Genomic DNA, 15,600 nt, shown 5'->3' on the forward strand with positions numbered 1-15,600 from the left:
TAGCTAAGTGAAGGGGAACTTGTGATGCTAAACAGAATTAAATTTCAGATTTAAGGGCAAAAAGTACAAAGATCATCAACATTTTAGAAATATTGTGACTACACTAGGATAAAGGCATTGATGTTAAATGTCTGAAGCAGCTGTGTGAATGATTTTAGTTCTGAAACAGACCTTGAGGAAGGAAAGAGGATACTGTAAAACAAGGGGCTAGCCAAGATTATGGACCATCGAAATATCAGGAACTAACTAGCTCTATTTAATTTGGAGTAAGGGGTGACCCCTCATGGGAATCTGTGGCATAAATATGCCAGTTGGATTTATAGCTTTTCGCAGTCAGTTAATGAGAGAGTTAGGAGTCATTTCTGGAATGGTACATTCAAGGTTGGTCACTAGTATGCCTTTGTAGAGGATTCTCCTGGCTTTGCTGGACTGCACAAGACAGCCTTTGTAACGAGTCTGCAGAAGCTCTGTGGTGTAGAGGTATAAAGCACTGACTATGAAGCAGATGACCCAAGTGGCTGATGTTAGCCAGTGGGGTGGGGTTAGGGTCTTCATTATTGGGATATCAGCAAAGCACAATGCATCTCCATGGCTGTCTGGATTATGCTTCTTTGGTCAGCTCTCACCTTGATGGAAGAAACTGTTTGGAGTAACAAATACACCCCAGACTAATACGGGGATGATTGACAGTGGGCAGGCATGGAAGTAAAAAGGATAATGTGTCAGAGTATATTAAATGTGGGTCACACACCAAGGTATGTGGCTTTTATTTACACAGTTTCTACTCAAGCTCAGTTTGGAGAACCGTTAGTGGATATTTTTTTAGATCACATAAAAATGTTGTACTGACCGATTTCTGGGCAAGGTCTGGTGACCAACTAGCTACACCTCCTGCCTGGGAATCAAATATAGTTTACATATAAACCTTTCAGTGCTCATGCATGACAGGTGACAGTACTGTTTTGGAATATTTGTAGTTGGAATTTATCTTGCTCCCACGAGGCAGAAAAAATACACTTAGAAAGCTTTCACTGACTTTGCTTTCTGAGTTGAATGTCTTAAAGTACTGCAAGATGCAACCTCTGACATTTCACAAGTGAAGCAATTTTAAGGAGTCTTACATGAATCTTATAAGTAACAGAGAGTTTTCATGACTAGAAAAAATTATACATTTTTTAAAAGCACTATTTCAAGAAATGTATAACTCTATCAGTAACAGCTACACTACTCTAAAATGAAACAGAGCAATGCAGTAATTGTTTCAAATACTACTTTTCCCAATATACTACTAAATACTGCATCTACATTAACTATAATGAACATTTGCACAACACCACTGTTTATATGTTTATTTACTTTACTTATTTTTATATAAGCTTAGTTTCGCATGGATGGTACAGCTATACTATGATATAAGATTTTTTCATGAGTTTATATCAGTCAAGCTTTCACTGACTTTGCTTTCTGAGTTGAATGTCTTAAAGTACTGCAAGATGCAGCCTCTGACATTTCACAAGTGCTGCAATTTTAAGGAGTCTTACATGAATCTTATAAGTAACAGAAAGTTTTCATGACTAGAAAAAATTATACATTTTTTAAAAGCACTATTTCAAGAAATGTATAACTCTATCAGTAACAGCTACACTACTCTAAAATGAAACAGAGCAATGCAGTAATTGTTTCAAATACTACTTTTCCCAATATACTACTAAATACTGCATCTACATTAACTATAATGAACGTTTGCACAACACCACTGTTTATATGTTTATTTACTTTACTTATTTTTTATATAAGCTTAGTTTCTCATGGATGGTACAGCTATACTATGATATAAGATTTTTTCATGAGTTTATATCAGTCATGCCCCCTACATGAAGTAATTGAACTTGGAACTTCCCAGACACTCCTTTTGGCTATGAAATGTTAAACTTTCTCAGTGCACTACATGGCTATACCTTGAAGTAAAGGCCCAAAATGTTTGAATGTTATCCTGATGGAGGACATGATCTGTGTCCATCTTTTGCAGTGGTGTTTAAATAACTGTTAGCCCCATATGAATGGCTACTGAAATTTCAAATGAAATAATTGTACTTACTGAAACAGTAGAACTGAAAGGCCAAATACAAGGAATATTTACAAAGTCTGAAACTGTAACATACAGAAAACAAGAGTGTAACCAGAACTACTGTATGGTACAGAAACCTGGGCAGTGAAGGCAGAGCAGTGAGGAAGCTAGAAGTGATGAGATAAAGTGCCTGAGATAGGTGGTAGGATATATGCTGTGGGAGAGATGAAGAAATGAGGACATCAGAGAAGAAGCCAAAGTAGCTCCTGTTACAGAGAAAATCTATGAGAGCAGACTGCAGTGATTTGGGAACATGTGAAGGAAAGATGTCATTGACCTGCTGAGGAAGGTTTGGGACAGACAAGAAGAAACTGGGCATCAAACAAAGAGATGGATGGATTGTGTGAGAGAAGATCTGTGACAATCAGGCATGGCAGTCAAAGAAGGTAGGCGGGTGGCAGTGATTCGAGAGAGAGAAAAATAGTTGACATGACACCCTGACCCCATGCAGAACATGGGAAGAGGGACTGATGATGAGGCTGGGCTACATTACTGAATTTCCTACAGTATGTACCAAGGGCATGGGAGGACAGAGTCATCCATGTTGGTACCAAAAAAGCTCTCTAAAGGTAAAATGCCAAGTTTTAAAGTTTACTTGTCATATGTGAATTACACTTTGCTTTTCAAAACATCAGGACACTTTAAGTCCACATATTTATGCATCTGACAGGAAGCCATGGCAGATTACCTTCTAATACAACAGTAATACGCATGCGTGTGTACATCAGGAAACCACTGTTATCACATAGCTCTACCCATTTAAAAGAAAATGAAGTGCCTTAGTGGTGGTATAAACATACCGCTAACTATAAGAAAAATATTTAATAACAGCAATTATGTCCATATGTTTCAAGCCTAAGGAATGTGTGAATGTAAAGTTTAGCTATTTGTTGCTAGCATTATTTTAAACTGCAATGTCTGCATTAGGCCTGGAAGCACAGATACATGGGTAGCTCATTTTACCCCTTTATACTGGTTTGGTTGGAGCTTTTGTCAGATGTATGCAATCTCTCAGATCCAGCAGATAAAGGAATTATTTTACAATTTGTACATTGTGAAGTATGGAACAGTTCTTCAAGTTGGAGGAAACAACTTAACTGGGTGGAAAATAATATTTAGGGAGTAAATTCTGTGTTACAGAATCTTTTAAGTAATTTATTAAATATTAGAAGACATAGACACTGCCTCTTCATAAAATGATAGCCTAACTTTACCTAATGTCAAGATATGGAAATGATCTTGGCACCTGGGTTGACAGTTCCCTCACCTTTGAACACCATGTCACAATAGTAGTAGTTAGGAAATCCTTCAGTCTGGCAGAACTGCTTTGTAAAGGTATCACATCTGTTTTAACAGATGTTATTGTTCCTGTGCTATTGTCCCAATTAAACTAATGATTGGTAAAATGTTCCCTTCAGAATGTACCTAGCAAGACAGGTATCAAACATTCCTGGTGAATATGATTATTTTCCTAAAAACCCTTAGCCTACCAAGAAAGACTACAGGACACACAGACACAGACACAGACACAGACACAGACACACACACACACACACACACACACACACACACACACACACAGACACACACACACACACACACACACACACACACACACACACACACACACACACACACACACACACACACACACACACACAATTATAGACTCAGTCCTATACACACAGGCTCATTATTCCTCTATCGCAATCTCCCCCGCTCTTATAGATCCCTGAATGGAGATCTATGCCTTTCATTCCCTGCCATGAAAGACCCACTCTAATGGATCTGTTATATTTTCAGAGGACAAATGGCTACACAACTAAACTTCTGCCAGTTTACAAATAAAACACATTGGAGGGATAGATTCATTATCCAGTGGTTGTTCCATCTCTGAAACCAATTGTTCCTACAAGTTAAATATAGTGGTACTCTTGCCTCCTCCAAGACTAACCATGATGACATTATGAGCACTTACAAGTTCATCCCCAGGTGAACATGTTTTGCTCTCTTGGAAGCAGGGGCTACATCCTGAGGGTGGTATTTGATAAGGGGTGCATGGTCTTCAGGCCTACTTGCCTTGTAGTTCCTATCACCCTATTAATTCTCAGAAGTACAGGTGTACTGATTAACTGATAGTAGCACAAACTATTTCAGTATCTGGAACACCTGAAAATGATTTTCTTTGAGTTTCACACAGCTCCATGTCTGCTAATAGCTGAGCTACTTTTAGATCTTTCAAGGTTCACCACTGTTGATGTTTGTCCATCTGTATGCCCACATAGCTCTGTCCAGTCTACTGATAAGATATTGAGGCAGACCATGGTGAGTCCCTTCATCAGAAAGGGACCACCTCTACAGACAGAAATAGAATTTTAGCTAATCATGGCTTTAATACCCCATAGTCAGGACTGTATAGCTAGAAGGACAAGGTCATCACGCTGCAGCCAACTGGCAATAACTTTACTGCAGAAACACCAACCCTCTGGCATGTTGCTATATTACAAAAACTCAATTTATCAAAAGGCATGACTAGCGTATGCATCTCCAGAACCTCATCAGAAATACAGTGCTCTAACCAAAGCCATAGTCTGATGAAGTTTATGCCAGCTTCTGGATCTCCAGTAGGCACCATGCATTGGTCTACCAACATCAGCCCTCCTGATAGAAGTGAGAATGCTCCCACCTTATTATTCCTCCCCTGCCACTGTGTCCATTTTCCACCTCCTGAGTAACCAATCAATACTGAGCCATGTGGGTCACAGTCAGGATGTTAGTCAGTATCTATAAATGGACCACAATGCAGCAGGACTGCTACCCAAAGGAAAAATGTACCCAAGGCCTTTGTGGTTAACAAAGACTGCTACATAATGGGGTAAATATTTGTATGCTTCTTTACCCCACTGCATTTCTAGCTACTGAGTTTCTGTGCAAATGACCTCCTATCATGTATGCATTTTGTAAAACCCAAAACAGCAGTATACCAGCTGGCTGCAGTTACATAAGTTACACAACAAGAACTGTACATTACCAGCAACTTTTTTCAAACAGGGTGCATCTGTTGATCGCCATATTCAAATACGCTGCTCAGCAGTGTATAGCTGAGCAACAGAAGTTGGCTGTTTGAACACATGACTAAAGCTATGGAATATTAATGAGCTGCTTTATGCAGTCTAGAGTTTGATGCCCCCAGCCTCCAATTGCTTAATGCATGATACTTAGCAAGTCATTTAATCAGGCAATTTTGCTGGGTTACTTCCTTGAAAAGGGGTCCTGTAGGTTTATACATTAGAAAATAAAATAAAAAGAAGAAATATGGATTGAAGGCTGTAGAAATGATTCTTTAGTTTACAAAACAAAAACCTCAAGTTCCATTGCAACCTGCTATCACAACCAAGACTGCCCCCACCCAATGATGTGGCAATACGTCCACCAATAGGATCAGCAGAAACACCTAATGTCATAGTGATGCATGAATGCAAATGAGAATGGTATGCATGAATGTACAATGAGCTTCATAGGTTGGTACTAGGCTATTGGCCCTAGGGCCTATACAAGCCTAGCCATAACAATTCCCTGGTTATTTCTTCCCACACTATTTACTTCCCTGGACCCCTGTCTAGCAGGGTGACTGACGTGATCCCAGGGGTGAATTTCCTTTCTTCCATCCAATCGTCAAGGTTCCTTTTGAAGAGGGCCAAAGAGGCACTCTGCATGACATGTATGGGCAGTCTATTCCACAGTCTGGGGAGTCTCTGGGTCAGGAAACTATCCCTCCAGCATGTTTTGTTTATTGCGATGACAAGGTTTAGATCCCTGGAGCATGTGGCTCAGAGGAATTGGGATTTCTTTAAGTGTAGCATGTCCAACAGCTCTGGGTTTGACATGGCCTTGTATGTTAAGCAGAGATCGCCTCTGAGTAGACGATATGCGACAGAGTATAGCTGGAGTTTTTTAAGGCGGTCAGCATAGGGCATCTGATTTAGGCCTGTGATTCTTTTAGTGAGGTATTTCTGTGGTCTTTCCAATTGTTGCAGGTGTCTTGAGAGGTACATACCAAATGGGGCGTTGTATTCTATAATGGGTCTAATAAGGGATGAGTACAGTGGTACAATGACCTCCTTTTTTCTGGATGAAAAGCCCTTAGTGATGAGATGTGCCACATAGAAGGATTTCCTGACTGTTGTGGTGATGTGGTTATCGAAGGTGAGACCACTGTCCACCTGTGTCCCTAAGTCTCTTATCACACTTTCGGTGTTTAGTGTACTGCCACCTATGTGGTAATTCACAGGTACATGTACATGATTTTTCCCACAGGGGATAACTATACATTTCTTGGCATTGAGCTTGAGCCCATGGCTCTGGCACCAAGCATCTGTTTCTGTAAGGCCCTTTTGTAGAGTATCCACATCATTTGGAGATTCAATAATGGCTCCCAGTTTGCAGTCATCTGCGAACTTTGTTAGCCAGAGTCCCTTAATGTTGGCCTGTACTTCAGAGAAGTAGATACCAAACAAGAGTGGTCCCAGGACTGAATCCTGAGGTACTCCACTTGTCACTTGTCTGGAGCTGGATTTGGAGTCAGCTACTTTTACAGCGTGGGTTCTGTCAGTAAGCCAAATGGCAACCCATCGAGTGATGTAGGAATGAATGCCCAGCTTAGTACATTTATCTATGATTTCAGAGTGGGGGGTGGTGTCAAAGGCCTTGGCGAGGTCTAGATAGGCTATGTGGACCACCTTACCCTCGTCCACAGCTCTGGAGACTGACTCAAAGAAGTTAATCAGGTTCAGAAGACAAGATCGGCCCTTCATGAACCCAAACCGAGTGGGGTCCAATGTCTGAAGGTTGCCAATGTCTTTGTTTATAAGTTCCATGATAATACGTTCCATGGCCTTGCAGATCAGGCTCATCAGACTGATGCGGCAGTAGTTCCCGGGATCCAAGGTGGATCCCCCCTTGTGGAGTGGGATAACTGTAGCTGTGCACCGCTCAGTGGGTACGAAGCCTGAGGTGTGGCTATGATTAAACATGACACTTAGGTGAGGTGCCAGCTCATTTTGTAGTTCATGTAGTACACAGCCTGGGATGTCATCTGGTCCCATGGATGCTGTATTCTTAGCTTTGGAGAGTGCGTTTTTTACCTGTGTGGCCATTATTACCGGAATCTTCTGGTATTGAGATGGGCCATTTAGCGGGTAAGAGGAGGGTGAAGTTGGCACAGAATCGATCTGCCAGGATATTGGCAATATCCTTGGGATCAGTATATTTAATGCCATTCTGTTGTAGCTCAGAGCCGATCTGAGCATTGCCATTTAGATTCTTGACATAGTTATAGAATGCCTTGTGGTTGTCTTTGGAATCTTTGGCAATTTTATTTTCGTAACTAGCTTTGGAGGATTTTATGAGGGATCTCAGCTTCTTACTGAGGCTGGTAAGGGAGTTTTTTGCATCCTGGGATTTTCCTCTTTTCTACAACAGTTTCTTCCTTTTGTTGTAAAGTTTGTTTAATGCAGGGGACCACCAGATTGGCTTCATTTTTTGGAGGAGAGCATCTTGGTTCTATTTGGGATGGCATGATTCATGCATGAGTGCATGTGCTCATACAGTGCTTTAGTGTAGGACTCAGCAGATGAACTTTCAGTTCCCGTCTGCATGGGTGTCATGAAGTTTGTCACTTCTGACTTGAGTAGCATGAAGTTGGCTTTGGAGAAGTTTTTTATGGAGGTTTCCTTACTGGGGGGTGGGGATGGGATGTGGAAGTTAAGGGTGATTAGCTTATGGTCTGAACTGTCCAACAAGGGGGTGACCATAGGTGTGGAGCATCAATTTCCCTTGTTGGTAATTACCAGGTCTAGGATACTGGAGCCCCTGGTGGGACAATGAATTAGTTGATCCAGGGCATTGGAATTTATGAATTCCAAGAACCGGTGGGCAAAGGTGTTGGTACACGAGTAGTTTTCCCAGTTAATGGCAGGGTAGATGAAGTCACCCAGTATTAGGGTGTTTGGTTGTATCTTAATATCTTCCAGTATGTTTAGAAAGGTGTAGTGAGAATCTTGGGGCATGGTGGGGGATCTGTAGCAAGCTACAATTTGCATTGCAGTCTTACCTAGTGTTAGTTGCACCTGGGGAATTTCAGACGCATTGTGTTGAGCAACTAGCCTGGTGGTGTGAATATCCTTGGTGACTATGGACACTCCTCCACCTTTAGTGTTTCGATCCTGGTTTGTTCGCCAAAAAGTGTGGTAAGAGTTGTAGCCTGGTATTGCAGGGGTGCTTTCTGGAGCCTTGAAACAGATCTCAGTTACTGCACAGATATCAATGTTCTCCATTTTTTGGAGTGCCTCAAGAGAGTGCATTTTGAGGTTTAGACTTCTAACATTGAGTAGCATTACCTTCAGATTTTGCATGCTTGTACCTATTACAGTGGTGGTTTTGTCCTTTGAACTTTGCCTAAAAAAGGCACTATAGGGGTGGCGAGAGCCTTAGCCAGTAACCTGAATCCCAGGGGCGACAGGTGCAGACCATCTCTAGCGAAGCATCATGGTCTATCAATCATGTCGTCCCAGGCAGACAGATACTGGATCCCCTTTGAATGACACCAGAAGCTTAGCCAATTGTTGAAGTCAATCATTTTGTCCTTATATTGCGGTATCATTCTGGGCGAAGGCAGGATGCTACTAAGGGCTATGGTCATACCTGTCTGGACCACATGATCCGAGAGCTCTTTCATGTCTCTTTTCATGTAGTTCAGGAAGCTACGTCTCAAGTCAGTCACTCCAACATGGACAATGACAGAGTCATATTTGATCTTGTGGAGTGACTTGAGTGCAAGTGTTATGTGGCAGTACCTGGGACCTGACAGGCAGCTGACTGTAATTTTCTCCTTGTTCAGCCTGGTGAGTGAGACATCAGTGTGCCTGACTATAGTCACCTATGACTAAAGTGTTAGGTACATTGTCTTGCCTTAGGGGCTGTTGCTGGGTGGCACAGTGGTGTTGTGAGCTATGTGACACTTTTGTTGTGACTGGTGTTTGTTTACGTTTCAGCTTCAGAGGTCCTTATTGCTTGGGCAGGTTACAGTTAAGGGCCTCCTCATATATGGATTTCATATTGGTGGTGTGGGTTTAGAAGGGCTATGTGTTGCTTGAGGTGTAGTGCGGATGTTAACCTTCTCCTCTTGACTGTCTAGCACAATCTTGGGTGGAGAGAGCTTTGCTTCCAGTTTGGCTATGTAAGTGCATCTCTCTCACAGGTTGTAGTGTTGGGTGGTAGGAGGAGAGGGTTGCCTGTGTACATGGGACAACTGCTGCATTGCCCCAATATGTGGATTTCATGTTGGTGGTGTGGGTTTAGAAGGGCTATGTGTTGCTTGAGGTGTAGTGCGGATGTTAACCTTCTCCTCTTGACTGTCTAGCACAATCTTGGGTGGAGAGAGCTTTGCTTCCAGTTTGGCTATGTAAGTGCATCTCTCTCACAGGTTGTAGTGTTGGGTGGTAGAAGGAGAGGGTTGTCTGTGTACATGAGACAATTGCCCCAGTATGCCCAGATTCATCAGGTGGACAGGAGAAATGACCAGAAACTGACCCTTGGACATGCCTGGTTTGGTGCTTTTTTTGTAAAGTACAGGAGCTGTTTTCCCTTACCTTAGCAAGCTACTTTGCAATTAAAGGCTGTTTATTTATTTATGATTAATTTCTCCTTATTAACAAGGAGAGTTGAGTGCTTGTATCAGTTTAAGGCTTCCTAGCGTTTTCCAGCAGGTATTAGAGCAAGTGCTATTCACATGGATGCTTAAAGGTAAGATGAAAAAAATGTTTATCCTAAACACTGTAGTGTGCACTAGAGGAGTTAGATGTGAAAGTAGGTAACTTCAGTTTTACCTGTCTAAAAGTTAAGTTTTAGTGGGGAGTCACTATTTTTAAAACAGCAAGATAGATTGAAAGGGGGTAGTCACTTCTGTATTCTGGTACTATGGAATACAGTAGGATGGCCAATAAATTTAAATAGTTGAAGGGGTGTGATTTCATAAAATGATGATTTTGTGCTTACTCACCCAAGCCAATGAAAGCAGAGAGGAAATGAGGTACATGGTCAAATTTACATAAGAGGCAGGCAACTAAAAAGACAGTGGTATTTAAGAATAGAATAGTAACAGGGTGCACAGGTGAGAACAATTTTCTGCCTGACTCACAAGAGACAGAGCTGTGGTCTTTTTTGAAGTTTTAATATGCAATTAAAAGCAGACTACAAGTAAAACACAAGGGAAAGAAAACAAATCACAGTACTCAAAATATAAAAAGGCAATAAAGTAATACAAAATACAACAAATAAAAAGCAAACCAACCTGTCTTTCACAGCTAAGTGTAGCCAAGTCTGGGTGAGCCTTTCCTAGTAAAGCACTGAAATGTTTTATTTTACCCCTTAAATAGAAGGCATAGTTCATAGCACCATCCCCTCAATTCACAAATAATTAACCTTAAGTGACCTCTTCTGTCTTTTGAATGAGTCCTTAATTGATCAGTTCTAATTTCTGCCTGACTCACAAAAGACAGAGCTGTGGTCTCTTTTGAAGTTTTAATATGCAGTTAAAAGCAGAATACAAGTAAATCACAAGGTAAAGAAAACAAATCTCAGTATTCAAAATATAAAAAGACAATAAAGTAATACAAAATACAACAAATATAAAGCAAACTAACCTTTCCTTGATTTATTTATGAATTATTCTTGGCTTGCCATGCATACCACCTCCTGCAGATGTCTGTCAGCCTTCTCTGTGATGAACAGTAAAGAGGAGCACAAATACAAGTAATACAGAAATCACCCGGCAATATCCTTATCAACAAACAGGAATCCACCATCAGGAACAACTGAGACATGCAGACAATAGATGCATCACTACTCATACCAGTCTGGCAAGTCAGCCATCAGTTCTTTTGCTTGGTATATTACACACAAGGGCAGGATGCACCACATGACTGCAGAGAACACAGGAATGAACGTGATCCAGTGTGCAATTCACATAATGGCATGGTTGTCCATACACTGGTAATCAGTATCTCCTCATAAATATGAATAACGGCACTTGTCACAGGGGTATATATCGTAATGTGCTTGTGAATTACAGTGCAAACTCTGGGTTTCGCATTAATAATACGGGCAGTCTTCTTTACTATTTTTTTTAAATATTCTGCTACAGTACCACCGACTGACAACACAACCTTAGTAAATGTAGTCAAACTCCAACATTATCTAATACTTTTAAAAGTTGAAAACAACAGTAAGCTGTTATATATGTAGATGGTTGGAAAAAGGAAAGGCATTGATTAAAGAACAACAGGCTTTACACAGGAGTAAAGTAATGAACTACCAAAGCTATTGGAACCAAGTTTCTAATCACTAGCAAATAATCCAACTATACCATAAAACTAGTCATGCAGAAGAAACACTGACCAGTGACTTTATATCACTTTTATTATACTAAGTACTTTTGTCTCAAAAAGAAGCGTAATGAGAGACTTAATTTTGTGTGTGTGTGTGGGGGGGGGGGAATTGCTTGCTATAATAAAAACTCTATCTTCTTCTTCTTCTTCTTCTTTCGGCTTTTCCCGGTTAGGGGTCGCCACAGCGGATCACCTTGTCCGCACATTGATTGGCAGTGGAGTTTTACGGTGTCGAGTTGCCAGCCCGGCGCCCAACCTTCCACAGAAGGCACACTCACACGCACAACTAGGGCCAATTTAGAGTGTCCAATCCACCTGCAGCATGTCTTTGGGATGTGGGAGGAAACTGGAGCACCCGGAGGAAACCCACGCGACCACAGGGGGGACATGCAGACTCCACACAGAAGACACCTCAGCCGGGGATCGAACCGGAGAACCTCTTGCTGTGAGGTGGCAATGCTAACCACTGCACCACCGTGGCCGCCCTATAATAAAAACTCTATAAATAGTTAAAATCATTGGACTACTCAACATTTCTTCCACATCACTGGTTTTAGAGGTAAAGTAATGAGCTGTCACTTAATTAGGTCTGCAAATAGAATCCGTTCTTATTGGGAAAATGAATTAAGTCAATGTTTCAGATTTTTAAAAAGCATTCAGTAGTGTATTTTATTCACTAATCCTGAACATCTGAAAAAGAAATCTTTTGATAACAGGAAGGAAACGATTTCTAATTATGTTGCTCATAGAATTTAATATGCTGTAGTGGTATGTATATAATTTTTTTTTCATTATACAATGACTCGCCATTAATATTCGAAAATGTGTATGCTGATTGGCCAGCCCAACCAGCGTTCCCGTTGTAAATTCCACAATATACAAATGGAAAAAGTTCCGGTCACCTGGACTTCTTTCTGTTGGTATATTTGTTTACATTTTGGTTTTATTTCTTAAAAAATAAAAATAAAATCTTTAGCCCCGACTACAGACATACCAGAGAGGTAGCTTGGACAAAATACTAGGGAAATCAGGTACGTTATTTAAAATTAAACAAATGTACCGGATATCCCTTGTATTTCTTCCATGCTGTCTCTCTCCTACCACTAAACTTCCCTAAAGGTTTTTTTTTTAAAAAAAAGAAAACAAAAATGGTGCGATGGAGACTTTCTTTTCTCCGTTGCTTCCGTTTCAAAGCACTGATGTACTGGGTATGCATGGGAATGCAAGCCCCACATGCATGCGCAGTACATCAACAGAAGGAAGCAGTATATCACCAGCTGCAGAAGAACAGTACTGTGCCATTATACAGACATTATTTAAGAAAAGTAAGTATTTTATTTCTTAAAGAATGTCATTGTATAATAGCAATAACTGACTCCGTGGTTGTGGTATATTTAAATGTGACCACGATTGGTGTGATTAAATAAAGCCAACCATCGATAAATCTTCAATATATCACACCACATCATTAGTTACTGCTGTAATATTAGTTGTTGGCACTCTATTTCATGGTGAGGCTCAGCCTGAATCCTTAGCAAAAAATTCCCAGGAAGAATTGAAATGAGTGCAAAAATTATTAACTGAAATTACTGTGATACTTTATACACAGGAAAATACTGGCAGTTAAGAATATAGTTTTGAGAAAAGGGACAGTCAGGTGGAAATTGTTAAAGCAGAGATTGTGTGCATTTGGAACTCATCTTCGACATAAATGCTGATCATGCAAGAAAAAAAAATTTCCATATGTTTGAAGTAATTAAAACCATTTTAAGAACTTTGTTTTATACACTCTTCAATTTCCATCAATATTTTAACAGAGAAAAACACCAAAGATTATCATTTAAATTGATAATGAAATATATGTATAAATGTGTCAATGCAAAGAAATGAATACAGCTTTACTTTGGTATTAGAACAATCTAAATGTATTTTACATACATATATATACACACACACACACACACACATACATACATAGACAGATATACGTTAACTATATTATTTTTCATTTACAGAAATTGTGTGCAGTTGTATAAGAAAAAAATATGATGAGTGTGATTTACATAATGTGGTTAATAATTTTTTATTATTCAAAAAATGTAAAAGCAAACTTCATCAGTGGTTCTCCTGCTTTAAGACTAATTAATACATTTAAGTAAGAACTTTCACTTGCAGTAGTAAAATGCAGTTTTATATGTAGGTTTGGGGTATAAACAATTTTAATGAAATTGCTCAAGGCATTTTAGAATCTGCGATCGGTAATCATGGTTCTAATATCTGCTCTGGTTTCTCTGTTTTAATACTGTTTACTATATTCTAGTTCAAAATGTGCTGTGATAAATTCAAGTTACCTCAGCAACTACTATTTCTTGCTTTTAAAAATAATAATGAAATGTTGTGATAGAACGTGAAATAATTGTTTTAAGACTATCATAATAAACCAGATAACATGACAATTAAAAAAAATTGGGCTGCCTATTAGAGAAGAACTTTCTTATGATATCATAATGAAATATACAATGGTAATCAAATAACTTGGTTTGCAACTTGTAATGCTATGAGGGCTTGTGTGTATCAGTAATGCTAACACCTATGACACTGGTAGCTTAAGTACCAGCAGGGTTTGCCAAAGTGTCAGACCAAGGTAAACCATCTATACTGGTCAGCTGCAGTTTGGGACAGTGTAGGCAGAACCACATGCCCAGCATCCACATAACCATACAATTACCTCAAGACACCAAACTTGTGATGTATGGCTAGGCTTAAAAAGGCCCTTTTGGTCACTAGCCTAGTATATACCTATGAACCTATATGATCCAACAACAGAGGCAACAGAGGATGAAGTTGTTTGAGTCTAAAAGTATGTACAGGCTAAAGCTGACAATATAAAACAGGATATATTGATAGGTATGGGCAACTAGAACACAAAAAACTGAGAATAAAGAAAGTCAGGCAAGTTCATTAATGGAAGTAAGTGAGAAAATATCTGATAAAATATTTAAGACAACCTGTTCATTTCTAATACCTTCTTTCAGGAACACAAGCAGCAGCTGTAAAGTACAGTTGTGTACACTTACCATAAATGTAGATGTTCGAGTGTATTCACTGTTGCAGTCATCACATTTGGGTCATCTGTCTGCAGGTAGCCCTCAGCCGGCCTGAATACCAGAGTCTTCAGATTTCTGCGTCGGATGCTGTCACTTCTTCCTTGACGTCAGGTCGCCAGGGGTATAAAACATGCAGCCGACGCCATTACATCAGTTTTTCTTGCCCCAGATGTCAGGTACCCCCATAATAGGAAGCAATTAAATGGTATGGTAAAACCCCCATCAAAAAGCAAATACACAAGAAAAAATAGACATACAAACCATAAGGAGAGGTAGAGCCAAGAGAAGTCAGGGGGCTGGAGGGAGGGTAACCAGGAATGCAACAGTGAATACACTCGAACATTGACATTTATGGTAAGTGTACACACTGTACTATGTTCTTTGTGTTTCACTGTTGCAGCCATCACATTTGGGTTGATTCCCAAAGCTAAGGAAGGGAGTAGGAAGTTAAAGAGCATTAGGGCCAGCTAGTAATCCCTGCAAGACTGCAGTGGCAAATCCAGCTCTGGATTTAGAAAAGATACGCAAGTGGTAATGCTTGGTGAAGGTATGTACAGAGCTCCAGGTAGCAGCTTCTAGGATGTCCCTGGTAGGGACTCCTCTGAGAAATGCCACAGAGGATAGATGCAGCCCTGGTGGAATGTGATCTTATCCTCTGTGGGGTAGGTTTTCCATGGTGCTTGTAGCAGAAATGAATGCAATGGGCTATCCATTTGGAGATGGTTTGTTTTGAAATGGCCTTCCTGTCTGCCCCTGCAGCAAAGCTAACTAGCAGCTGCTCAGATTTTCTGGTAGGCTTAGTCCTGTCCAAATAGAATCTACATTGTCTGTTCACGTCCAGAGAGTGCAGTATTCATTCCCCTTTGTTTTGTGGATTAGGGAAAAAAGTAGGCAAATGAATGGACTGATTTAGGGCCAA

The 15,600-nt window shown here is 40.2% G+C and overlaps 1 protein-coding gene across 1 annotated transcript in view; it reads right to left on the bottom strand.

The window, feature by feature from the left end:
- The window catches only part of GARNL3 (GTPase activating Rap/RanGAP domain like 3), a 3,522,664-nt gene that overhangs the window by 1,811,816 nt on the left and 1,695,248 nt on the right, over positions 1–15,600 (bottom strand). The gene's annotated exons all lie outside the window — the stretch shown is intronic.

The sequence above is a fragment of the Protopterus annectens genome, chromosome 16.part0 (assembly GCF_019279795.1).
Source record: "Protopterus annectens isolate FY-2018-M chromosome 16.part0, PAN1.0, whole genome shotgun sequence".
Taxonomy (NCBI): domain Eukaryota; kingdom Metazoa; phylum Chordata; order Ceratodontiformes; family Protopteridae; genus Protopterus; species Protopterus annectens.